The 11095-nt window shown below is 42.2% G+C and overlaps 1 non-coding gene across 1 annotated transcript; it reads right to left on the bottom strand.

Annotated features, from left to right (window-relative positions):
- Window positions 1-8826: 8826 nt before the first annotated feature.
- LOC115931191 (U6 spliceosomal RNA) lies at window positions 8827-8933 on the bottom strand. Its single transcript, XR_004067732.2, has one exon. It is a non-coding gene; the product is annotated as a U6 spliceosomal RNA (small nuclear RNA).
- Between the last annotated feature and the right edge of the window lie 2162 nt (window positions 8934-11095).

Consider the following 11095-nt stretch of genomic DNA (forward strand, 5'->3'; position numbering starts at 1 on the left):
ATTTAGTAAGCATAAAATAACCCATGGTCATTAATGACAAACTCGTGTATATCAAATCCTGATAACTGTTTGTGGAAGGAAATGAATCGGTTTTAAAGGAAAAAGCAAATGAATTTCAGATACATCCACAAGTCAAATGAGTCTTTCTCATGTGTAGTCTATTTCTCTGATACTCGTCTCTTAAACCCAGGTAGGGGCCCGGTGTGTTGGCTTATGCCTGTAAACCCAACACTTTGGTAGACTGAGGCAGGAGGATAGCATGAAACCAAGAGTCTGAGACCAGCCTGGGCAACAAGATGAAACCCCCATCTCTTAAAAAAATAAAAGAAATTAGCAGGATGTGGTGTTGTGTGCCTGTTCCAGCTACTCAGAAGGCTGAGGAGGGAGGATTGCTTGAGCCCATTAATTCAAGAGTGCAGTGAGCCAGGATTGTGCTACTGCACTCCAGCCTGGGTAACAGAGTGAGACGCTGGCTCTAAATAAATAAATACATACATAAATAAAATAAAACTGAGATAGAACTGTGTACCTTGGCAATTTAATATCTCCTCTGTGGCTCCACATTGCCTGAATGGTAAAGTCTAAACCCCTACTTAGGGCCACATTCTAGGTCCTTCCGGCCCAGCTCCAATTTACTGTCTCAGACCCTTATGCTCTCATATGACCTTGACTTATGCGCCTATAGGCCATGACTTGGGATTCTACCTGTGAAAAGTAAAGTAGAGATTCTTCTTCAAAGACTTTCCTCCCTGTCTAATTAGAAATAAATAGTAACTTCTCTTAAAAACAAAATGTATTCAAAGACCTGTACTAACATTCTTAAATATCTGCTAGCCATAATAAAGAAATCAATGTACTTTATGTTCCTAGCTGCCACCATTTAGCCTAAATATTTGCCCTGGCATGCTTATACTGGTCCAAGCAAGCATTAGGTCATAGCCTGTTCCTCTTCCTTATTTGAAGGTGTTTTTACCTTTCTCAGCATTCCACAAGTTACCTCCTCCTTCCTTTGCTCTCCTCTGCCTTTGCCTCTTTTAAAAAGTTCTAAGTTGCTAGCCAATCAGAACAAATACAAAATGTGAGGACCTGTTCCAGCCAATGAAAACCAGACACAGCGGCAAGGTGGACGCATCAGGTTATAAGTGACCGTGTCTCCTTTGTTTGGTGTACTCTCGTGGCAAAACTGCTGTTGAGTGTACCCTTTCTGCAGAAAGTATAAAAATGGCCTTGCTGAGGAAATTAAATTTATGTTCAAGTGCTATTTCTTTACAGCACCAAGAAACAAGCATTTCAAACATACCAGTACATCAGTTTGCTCAGGCTGCTGTAACAAATCCCCATGAATTGGGTGGTTTAAAACAACAGAAATTTATTCACTCACAATTCTGGAGGCCCAAAATCAAAAATCAAGGTGTTGGCAGGGTTTGTGCCTTATGGGGTCTCAGAGACTCTGTTCCATGCTTCTCCTAGCTTCTGGCAATTGTCTGCACTCCTGGGCATTCGTATGCTGTTAGAGGCATCACTAATCTCTGCCTCTGGTGTCACACAGTGTTTTCTCCCTGTCTGTCTCTTCTCTTCTTTTAAGGACACCAATCATATTGGGGTAGGGTGCATCTTAATTGCCTCATCTTCCCCTGATTACATCTGTAAAGACCCTATTTTCAAATAGATCACATTAATGGGTTCCCCAGGTTAGAACTTAAACGTATCTTTTTTGGGGGCACATTTCAACCCATAACAACTACTATTCCCAAAACAATTACACGTCCAGGTATAAACCCTAGAGATCGTCTCACACATTTTTAAGGCTGTCAGTAAAGCATTGTTTATAAAAGCAAAACAGGGAACAACCTAGTCGCCCATCGATGGAGGAAGAGATGGATGTTCGGCTACAGTCGCATGATGGAGCATTACAGAACTACTAACATGAATGAACTCAATAGATGTCACCATGGATAGACCTCAAAAACATAAACATGCTATAGAATTATACATATAATATGGTGCCACTTAGACAATATTTTTAAAATACATGAAACCATAACATACATTTATTCATAAATGCATGTAAAAGTTTGAAAAAATATGCCAAGGATATGGTTCAATACAGGATTAGGAGGGCATGAGCGTATTTGCACTTGTGGAGGGAAGGAGACAACTTTGTCATATTGGCTTCATAAAAATTATAGATAAGAGGCAGGCGTGGTGGCTCACGCCTGTAATCCCAGCACTTTGGAGGCCAAAGCGGGCAGGTCACCTGAGGTCAAGAATTAGAGACCAGCCTGGCCAACATGGTGAAACCCCGTCTCTACTAAAAACACAAAAATTAGCCAGATGTGGTGGCGCGTGCCTATAGTCCCAGCTACCCAGGAGGCTGAGGTAGGAGAATCGCTTAAACCTGGGAAGCAGAGGTTGCAGTGAGCCTAGATTGTGCCACTGCACTCCAGCCTGGGCACAGAGCAAGACTCTGACTCCAAAAAAAAAAAAAGAAAAAAGAAAAAAAAGAAAAAATACAGATAAGATTAACAATTGTCACCATTTTGGGGTTGAGTATTTGTCACATTGGATTCTGTACTTTTCTGTAAGTGTGTATATGTGTATGTGTGCGCATATAGTTTTTTTTGTGTGTGTATATATATACACATATACATATATACACACATATACATACATATACACATATACATATATATATACACACACACATATACATATACATATATGCTAATTTGAGTTCCTGATGTGAAAGGTGGATTGGAAGGAACAACCCTACAGTGGGGAGACTAGGTAGAAGGAAGGTTTACACAGGAATCCAGGCAAGAAATTCTGATTGCCTGAGTTCAGGTAGAGGTAACAGTGATGGAGAAAAGGTTACAGATCTGGGGCATATCAAGGAGGTAGAATCAGATGGATTTGGTGATTAGATGCAGAGAAAGGTAGAAAAGGAGTCAGAAATAATTCCCAATGCTTTAGTTAAAATTGGGGTTGTCTGCAGTTAACAGAGACCCTGAATAATTGACTTAACATAAAATATATCTTTCTCACATAAAAATCTGGAGATAGGCAGTCCAGGGTTGGGGTGGCATTTCTGACCCAGAGTCCTTAGGAAGTCAAGTCCTTCCAGATCCTCGCCCCGCCCTCCCTAAAGTGTGGTTGACTCCCAGTGGTCCAAGATAGTAGCCATAGCTTCATCCATCACATCTCCATTCAAGGCAGCTGGAGTGCAAAGGACATACACCAGTTAACTTTTAAAAGAGTTAAAATATGGGCCGGGTGCAATGGCTCATGCCTGTAATCCCAGCACTTTGGGAGGCTGAAGCAGGAAGATTGCTTGAGTTCAGGACCAGTCTAGACCAGTCTAGGCAACATAGTGAGACCCTGTCTCTACAAAAAAAATGCAAGAATTAGCCAGGTGTGGTGGTGTGCGCCTGTAGTTGCAACTACTTGGGAGGCTGAGGTGGGAGGATTGCTTGAGCCTGGGAGGCAGAGGTTGCAGTGAGCCGAGATTGTGCAACTGCACTCTAGCTTGGGCAACAGAGTGAGATGCTGTCAGGGGGCGAGGGGTAGGGGGGAAGTTAAAATAGGAGGAGGCAGAGTGTGGCAAAGATCAGATGGAGGAGAGAGTGAGCCAGGGGAGCACAGAGGAGGAAAGGCTCAATGTCAGCTGTGGAAATCAGGGAGGCCTTCATGGGGGAGGTGACATTTGATCTGAACTTTAAAGGACAGAGGTAATGTGGTATGTGGAGGAGGAAGGAAGCAAAAGACATGGCCTATGCCCCTCCTGATTATCTTCCTTGTCCTGGCTGTCTACCTCCCCAGTCTCCCTCCACCCCCCTTTTCTGTGGACCTGCCCCTTCTGGCCATTGCTCTGGGCTTTTTCACCCATGCACCTCATATTTCCAACCCTACTATTTATTAATTACTTGGATTCATGAATCCTGCATTTCAGGTTTTGGTCCTGAGCCACGGGTCCTTTAAGCTGTCCACCTGCTCTGACAGTCTCAGGAGCAAATGACAGCACTCCTTCCCCCTCAGGGTCAACCACCATGTCTCCATTTCTCTGTATTTTACAATATGGAGTAAATGCTCATTTAAAAAAATCATCAGGTTTTTGATTTTTGAGTAAGACTCCATCTCAAAAAAAATCATAAACTTTGTTAAAACATTATGAGTTTTTTTGCGATTTTTTTTTCCTTTAGCTCTTCAGCTGTCATCAGTGTTAGTGTATTTTATGTGTGACCCAAAACAGTTCTTCTAGTGTGGCCCAGGAAGCCAAAAGATTGAATACTCCTGTCTTACACGGTCACCTCGGGACATCTATAAAGCTTAGATGTTGCAAAACAATGAACTTTGTCCTCAAGAAACACAGGTAATTTACTAAAAATGCACATGTAGACCTATGATTTTAATTTAAAACCATCTTCTAGATATTTACCGAAGAGCCCTTCCCTCCACCCTTTCTCTTCTCCTTCCACCATTCCAGGGACTAAGTACAGGACTATGTCTAGCTCCAAGAGGTCTAGGGACAAAGGTCTCTCCCAGAAGACAGGCGTTGTAAAAATGAGCAAGAGTACATTTATAAAGGGATTATTTTACTTCCTCTACTTTAACATACTTTGAGATTATAACTTATTTTATTATTTAATGCACGCAATAGTAACTAAAATGTGCATATAGAACAATGGTTAGGCCATCTGAAGTAGTCTAACTCATGGGCATAGAACCGTTCTCTCTGCAAACTTCCTCCTCCCCATCACCCACCACCACCCAATGAGCAGTCAGCATACCCTCCAAGACATCAACTTTAACAATTCTGTCCCCAAAATGCAACCACTCCTATAATATTAAAAAAAAAAAATGAAGGGTATTACTTTAGCCCTTTTAACATATTTTTGTGCATTTTTAAACATCTAGGAAGATGAGCTGTTTCAAACAGGACTTAAGTTTTTCACTATACACGCAGTACCATTGAGTAAACGGTGCACATACATAACAAAGGCTATAATTTCAATATGTTTTCTAACTAGGAACATTCTGGCCTAGAATCCTTCCCCTTCCTACCTCTATCAACCCAGGGGACAAGTATAAGCATCTGCAATGCTTAGAAGGGATTTTTTAATTTTAATTTTAATTAATTTATTTTTTTAAGACGGAGTCTCGTTCTGTCGCCCAGGTTGGAGTGCAGTAGTGCAATCTCGGCTCATTGAAACCTCTGCCTCCCAGGTTCAGGCGATTCTCCTGCCTCAGCCTCCTGAGTAGCTGGAATTACAGGCACATGCCACCATGCCTGGCTACTTTTTTTTTTTGTATTTTTAGTAGAGATGGGGTTTCACCATGTTGGTCAGGCTGGTCTCGAACTCCTGACCTTGTGATCCGCTCGCCTTGGCCTCCCAAAGTGCTGGGATTACAGGCATAAGCCACTCCGCCCAGCCTGGGATTTTTTTTTTTTCTTTTTTGAGACAGAGCCTCGCTCTATTGCCCAGGCTGGAGTGCAATGGTGCAATCTTGGCTCACTGCAAACTCTGCCTTCCAGGTTCAAGCCATTCTCCTGCCTCAGCCTCTGGAGCAGCTGAGATTACAGGCACCCACCACTATTCCCAGCTAATTTTTGTATTTTTAGTAGAGATGGGGCTTTGTCATGTTGGCCAGGCTGATCTCAAACTCCTGACCTCAGGTGATCCACCTGCCTGGGCCTCGTAAAGTGCTGGGATTACAGGTGTGAGCCACCATGCCTGGCCTTACAAGGGATTTTAAAAATTTCACTTCCATAAGTGTTTTTTAAGAACAGTCTTTCCTATGAATTTTAACGTAAAGTGTACTCAGTGTATTAGTTTACTAAGTTCACTTTTGTCATATGCTGGCAAGCTCTGTAACATCTTGAAAGACTAGATGTTGTAAAGCAGGACTCATTTGACCCTTATATACACTAGATACACAGCAAAATAAAATTAAACGCACAGACGTAAGGGCAACGGTCAAATGTTGTTCACCATAAACACTCCTGTATAAAGCCCTTTGAACTTTCTTCTCCCCCTTCCTCCCTGAACTAGCACAAATATAATGTGTAATGCTCAGAGAAATCAATTTCTAAATTGATCAATTTCTAAAAGACAACATTTCATATGAATTTTAACAAAAGGATATCTACAAAATGTGCTATTTACTACCTCTACTTTTAACATACTTGGTCCACTTCTAAATATCTAGAAAGAGTAGATGTTTCAAATAAGGACTTAGGCTGGGTGCAGTGGCTCATGTCTGTAATCCCAGCACTTTGGGAGGCCGAGGTGGGAGGATCATGAGGCCAGGAGTTCAAGACCAGCCTGATCAACATAGTGAAACCCCATCTCTACTAAAAATACAAAAATGAGCCAGGAGTGGTGGCATGCGCCTGTAGTCCCAGCTACTCAGGAGGCTGAGGCAGGAGAATCGCTTGAACCCGGGAGGTGGAGGTTGCAGTGAGCCGAGACTGCGCCACTGGGTGCCTGGGTGACAGAGTGAGACTCCGTCTCAAAAAATAAATAAATAAATAAAAAATAAATAATAAAAAAATAAGGACTTAAGTTTTCCACTATATACACAGTAATGTTAAATAAATGGCACATGTAGCAATGGTTATATCTGAAAGTATCTTCTAAATAGGAACATTCTGGTTTCTTTTCTTCTTTTCTTTTTACTTTTTCACTTCCTTGTCAGTGCCAAGGAACATTCTGGTTTGAATCCTTCATTTCTTCCAACTCCTCTCCACCAACAATCTGGTGGATATAGGGACATGTGTCACTTAGAAGAGATGTTATCATTTCACTTCCAAAAGTCCTTTTCAGAAGACAGCTTTTCATGAATTTTAACACAAACTGTACAAAATGTGTTATTTACTAATATTTAGAGACTAGACATTATAAAATTAGGACTCATTTGTCCAGTATATACACAATACATACAGTACAGAAAAGTTAAGTGAAATGCATGTAACATATAGGGCAATGGATAGACTGAAATTTTCTATTTATTTATTTATTTGAGATGGAGTTTCGCTTTTGTCGCCCAGGCTGGAGTGCAATGGCACGATCTCAGCTCACTGCAATCTCTGCCTCCTGGGTTCAAGTGATTTTCCTGCCTCAGCCTCCCAAGTAGTTGGGATTACAGGTGCCTCCCACCTCACTCGGCTGATTTTTGTATTTTTGGTAGAGATGGAGTTTCGCCATGTTGGCCAGGCTGGTCTCGAACTCCTGACCTCAGGTGATCTGCCCGCCTCAGCCTCCCAAAGCGCTAGGATTACAGGCATGAGTCACTGCACCCATCCAATAAGCTGAAATTTTCTAGTACACAGTAACAAAACACATTTTGCAATTTCTTCCCTCTTATCTCCCTCAACCCAATGAACTACAGAGATTATACTGTTCTCAGAGGTGTTTCATATTAGAACTTGTCCACTGTGTACATGGCACTGTTAAAACTGCACACATGTGGGCTGGGCGTGGTGGCTCACGCCTGTAATCCCAGCACTTTGGGAGGCCAAGGTGGGCGGATCACCTGAGGTCAGGAGTTCGAGACCAGCCTGACCAACATGGAGAAACCCTGTCTCTACTAAAAATGCAAAAATTAGCCAGCCATGGTGGCGGGCACCTGCAATCCCAGCTACTGGGGAGGCTGAGGTAGGAGAATCGTTTGAACCCAGGAGGCAGAGGTTGCAGTGAGCCGAGACTGCACCATTGCACTCCAGCCTGGGCAACAGATCGAGACTCCGTCTCAAAAAAAAAAAAAAAAATTGCATACATGTAACAATTGTTATAGGTTGGTGCAAAAGTAATTGAGGTTTTTGCATATAATTTGAGGTATCTTCTAAGTATGAGAACATCGTGGGCTTGAACCATATGCTCCTCACTTCCTTCTCTCTGTCATCAATCCAGTGGACTAGTACAGGCATGTGTAATGCTTACAGAGGTTGCACAAACTCATATCCAAAAGTCATTTACAGAGGACAGCGTTTCCTATGAATTTCAATACAAACTGTACAAAATGAGCTAATTTTACTAAGATTTGGTCATACGCTGGCAGCCTTTTTAACATCTAGAGACTAGGTGTTGGAAAATTAGGACTCATTTGTCCATTACATACACTAGATACACAGCAAAACAAAATAAACAAAATGCGCAGAAAAACAGTGTCTGAAAATTTCCAAGTGTGAATGCACTAGCATATTACCTTTGCAATTCCTTCCCTCCCACCTCCTGCAAACCATTGAACAAGTATAGATGGTACTATCCTGCTCATAGAGGTGGTTTAACAATTTTATTTCCAAAAGATAATATTTCTTATGAATTTCAGCAAAAAGATATTTACAAATTGATATTTTACTACCTCTGTGTTGAACATGTGTTGGGTACTTGTAAACATCTACATAGACTAGACGTTTCAGGTAAGGATATTTGTCCTCCATAGACACAGCAGTACTGAATAAACCTCACACATGAAACAATAGTTGCAGTTTTTTTTAAATTTTCTTTTCTTTCATTTTTTTTTTTTTTTCTGACACAGAGTCTGGCTCTGTGATCCTGGCTGGATCTCAGCTGACTGCAACTTCTGCCTCCTGGGTTCAAGCAACTCTTGTGCCTCAGCCTCCCAAGTAGCTGGGATTACAGGCATGAGCCACCATGCCTGGCTAATTTTTATATTTTCAGTAGAGAGGGGGTTTCACCATGTTGGCCAGTCTTGTCTCAAACTCCTGACCTCAGGTGATCCACCCACCTTGGCCTCCCAAAAAGCTGGGATTACAGGCATGAGCCACTGTGCCTAGCCTGCTTTTTTTTTCTTTATTTCTTATTAGAAAATAGGGGATGCTTCATGAATTTGCATGTCATCCTCACACTGGGGCCATGCTAATCTTCTCTGTATCATTCCAACTTTAGCGCATATGCTGCCAAAGTGAGCACAATAGTTATCATTTAACAGTGTCTTCGAAATATGAACATTCTGGCCTAAAACTGTTCCCTTCTACACCAACGCAGTGGGCTATAATGCTCAAATTTTCAGATGACAATCTTTCCTAGGAATTTTAAAACAAAATGTACAAAATATATTCATTTAACTAACTCTACTTTTGCTTTTGTCATACACTGGCAACCTCTCTAACATCTAGAAAGAGTAGCTGTTGTAAATTAGGACTCGTTTATCTTTTATGTACACGATATACACAGATAAGTAAAACAAAATGCACAGACAGAAGGGCTAGTGGTTAATCTTGCTTCATTATAAGCACAGTGGTGCAGAGTTCATCGCACTTTGAGAGGCTATAGTGAGCTTCCTTCTTCCCCTGAACCGGTGCACAAACACGACGTGTACTAGGCAAAAACATTTCACATGAATTTTAACAAAAAGACACCTGTAACCCCAGCACTTTGGCAGGCCTAGGCCTGCGGATTGTTTGAGGTCAGGAGCTCAAGACCAGCCTGGCCAACATGGTGAAACCCCATCTCTTCTAAAAATACAAAAATTAGCCGGTTGTGGTGGTTCATGCCTGTAATCCCAGCTACTTGGGAGGCTGAGGAAGGAGAATGGCTTGAACCTGGGAGGTGGAGGTTGCAGTGAGCCGGGATCACGCCACTGCACTCCAGCCTGGGCAGAACGAGACTCTGTCTCAAAAAAAAAGTTTTACAAAATGTGATGTTTTACTACCTCTACTTTTAACATATATCAGGCACTTTGGAACATCTAGAAAGACTAGTTATTTCAAAAAAGTACTTTGCACTGTCAACTATATATAAAGTAGTGAAGAATAAAATGCACGCACAAAACAATGATTATGATATGAAAACATCTTCTCCATATGACCTGCCTGGCATAGAACCTTCTCTTCCTTCTCACAGACTTCTGTTTCACGTCCTCTAACCCCCTGTACAAACGTGGACGTGTGTCACTCTTGGTGCTTCTACATTTCAAAAAGTCATTTCCAGTGGGGGTGGCGGGGTTGGGGTGGGGTAGCGCATGCTTGTAATCCCAGCCCTTAGGGAGGCTGAGGTGGGAGGATTGCTTGAGGCCACGAGTTCTAGGCAAGCCTGGGAAACATAGCAAGACCCTATCTCTACAAAAAAATAAAAAATAAAAAATAAAAAAACTAACTGGTTATAGTGGCATGTGCATGTAATCCCAGCTACTCAGGAGGCTGAGGTGAGAGGATTGCTTGAGCCCAGGAATTTGAGGCTACAGTGAACTATGTTCGCATCACTGCATTCCAGCTTAAGTGACAGCAAAATCCTGTCTCAAAAAAAAAAAAAAAAAAGAAAGAAAAAAAGTCATTTTCAGGAGACATATCTCTATGATTTTTTAAAAAAACAAATGGATGTTTACAAGATGTGTGATTTTCTAACTGTCACAATTGGCAACCTCTTTACATCTAGAAGGACTAGATGTAGCAAATGTTTTGTTTTGTTTTGTTTTGTTTTGTTTTTGAGATGGAGTTTCGCTTGTAGGCCAGGCTGGAGTGCAATGGTGCAACCTCGGCTCACTGCAACCTTCCTGGGTTCAAGCAATTCCCATACCTCAGCCTCTCAAGTAGCTGGGATTACAGGTGCCCGCCACCATACCCAGCTAATTTTTGTATTTTTAGTAGAGACAGGGTTTCACCATGTTGGCCAGGCTGGTCTCAAACTTTTGACCTCAGGTGATCTACCCGCCTCGGCCTCCCAAAGTGCTGGGATTACAGGCGTGAGCCACCGTGCCTGGCCGCAAATGTTTCCTTTTTTCTTTTTCTTTCTGTTTTTGAGACAGGGTCTTGCTCTGCTTTGTTGCCCAGGCTCTAGTGCAGTGGCACGCTCATAGCTCACTGCAGCCTCTGCCTCTCAGGCTCAAGTGTCCTCACACCTCAGCCTCCTGAGTAGCTGGTACCACAGGTGTGTATCACCACACTTCGCTAATTTTTAAATTTTTTGCAGAGAAGGGAGTCTCACTATGTTGTCTAGGCTGGTCGTGAACATGCCTAGGCTGATCGCTCAAGCCTTGACCTCCCAAAGTGCTGGGATTATAGGCATGAGCCACCAGCCCAGCCAAATTTTTTCTTTTAAAAAGTTGGGGGGCAAATCGAGATTAGCTTTTTCAT

This window comes from Gorilla gorilla, chromosome 18 (assembly GCF_029281585.2).
Source record: "Gorilla gorilla gorilla isolate KB3781 chromosome 18, NHGRI_mGorGor1-v2.1_pri, whole genome shotgun sequence".
Classification (NCBI taxonomy): domain Eukaryota; kingdom Metazoa; phylum Chordata; class Mammalia; order Primates; family Hominidae; genus Gorilla; species Gorilla gorilla.